Source organism: Gavialis gangeticus, unplaced genomic scaffold (assembly GCF_001723915.1).
Source record: "Gavialis gangeticus isolate Ggan-Ray unplaced genomic scaffold, GavGan_comp1, whole genome shotgun sequence".
Lineage (NCBI taxonomy): Eukaryota > Metazoa > Chordata > Crocodylia > Gavialidae > Gavialis > Gavialis gangeticus.
The window spans coordinates 1,282,838-1,285,171 of NW_017729034.1; positions in this window are offsets into that span (position 1 = coordinate 1,282,838).

Sequence of the window (2,334 nt, forward strand, 5' to 3'; positions counted from 1 at the left end):
ACAAAGAAACATAGAGAAAAGTAACTATTTTTGCTACACTGCTGCCCAGAATGGTACAGCAGGGGAAGAAAGAGGAACAGGAAAGAGGAGCTACTAGACATGGGGGGAGCTGAGCAGTAGCCAGGCAGCTGCAGCAGTAGTGGGAACAGCCTCACTGGGAAGTTGAGTGTGCTGGCAGGGGCTGGGGCCACTGGTGGGTACAGGGTGAGTGCAGTCAGAAGCATGGTGTAGGCTGCTCCAGGTGGGAGCGGGAGGGGTTTGGCCCCATGTGGAGTGCTGTGGGTGGAGTCAGGAACAGATGCAATTAATTGGTGGGCCGGATCTGGCCCACAGGCCTTATTTTGCTCACCTCTATTTAGGGCCTGTTATTCTTATTACTTACTACTCTCTCAAACATGCAATTTACCTAAATATTATAGACATACCTGTTGTTATAAATTGCTTTGTTCAAGTTAAGCAGTCCGTCCGTCAGTCCATCCTGTGGCCGCACTGACCGCTGGGGCCCCTTTGATGTAGCAGAAACTTTCCTCTATTCTTCTTGGTCTTTTGCAATCCTTGCAAGAATCACCAATGCTGCAAAGACAATCCAAGCATTTAGAGGTTACGAAATATTGGTCTTAAGAGCACCTTTGCACCTTATCTTCAGTCCCCTTACGTTCATGCTCCTTGATACAGCCTTTAATTATTAGCCCATACACTATAGTTTGGGTTTTTTTCTTTTACCCTCAGAACCTTGATTCTTTCCATAGCTGTAAATGGAAGACAAGCCTGCCCAGGAAGGAGGCTGTTGTCCATATGACTTCATTTCACTGGTGGAGAAAGCTGGTGAATAGTGAATAAGGCAGAGGCTTGTATGAAGAGAAAGTATGAAAGGCTTGCACAAAGAGGCTTGCTCGAAGAAAAAGTATTCTCCACAAGAATTCTGGAGAGCTGGAAGCAACCCCTGTCTTTGTCACAGAAGGTAAGATTGCACTGTGGATAAAACATCTGTATCTTGTGTAGACATATCTGATCTAGCTTTAAGTTAACTAGCTTGGGTATCTACACAGCAATATCTGTCCAAGAATCTGAACTGAACTAAAATTAGGTGACTGAACTAAAATTAGCAACAGGAATCAAGGGCAACAAGATGTCCTTCTTTAGGTATGTAGGAAGCAGGAGGAAAACAAATGGGAGTGTGGGGCCCCTGCTCAACAACTCAGGACAGCTGGTTACCAGCACTCAGGAGAAAACTGAACTCCTGAATGACTACTTTGCTTTGATCTTTCACTAGGCCAAGGGGAAAATCACACCCAATGAAGTAGAGTGAGCAGGGTAGAAATGACTGCCTTTGTACTATTGCTGTAGAACTGGTGTGTGACCAATTTAAAAAATTAGACATATGTAAGTTAGCCGGACTGAATGAACTTCATCCGAGAATGCTGAAGGAGCTGGTCGAAGTCATTGCAGAACCCCTGAAGCTCTTCCACAACTCGTGACACTCTGGGGAGATCCCTGTGGACTGGAAGAGGGCCAATGTTGTGCCCATCTTCAAGAAGGGGAGAAGGGAGGACCCGGGTAACTATAAGCCAATTAGCCTAACTTCTATCCCAGGGAAAATCCTGGAAAAATTCACTAAGGAGTCTTTGTGCGATAAGCTTGCAGAATATAGGATTCTGAAGGACAAACAGCATGGCTTCATCACAGGCAGGTCTTGTCTTGCCAACCTCATCTCCATTTATGACCAGGTAACTCGCCACCTGGATAGGAGAGAAGAGGTTGACATTATTCTCAATTTGTCCGCATCTCTCTTGAAGTGTGGGGCCCAAAACTGGACACAATACTCCAGGGGAGTACCCCACAAGTGCTGAATAGAGTGGAAGAATCCCTTGATTTTTTTCAAGATACACTTCGGTTAATACAACCCAGTATGCTGTTGGGTTTTTTTTACAACAAGAATATGCTGCTGGCCCATATTCAGATTATGGTCCACTGCAATCCACAGATCCTTCTCTGCAGTACTGGGCATGCAATTATTGGGCATACAGTTATTCTGTCCCAGGTGCAGGACTCTGTAGTTATCCTTATTGAATTTTATCTGATTAACTGTAGACCATTTTTCTGACTTCCAAAAAGCTTTAGATCTGGTATCCCATGATGCTCTCACAAGAAAATAGAAGGATTGTGGGCTTAACTGTAAGACAGTCAGGTGGGTAGGAAGCTAGCTGCAGGGTAGAATGCAAGGAGTCCTAATGAACAGATCTGTGTCATCTTGGCAAGAAGTGGCCAGCGGTGTCCCACAGGGGTTGGTGCTTGGTTCAGTACTATTCAACATCTTCATCTATGATTTGGATG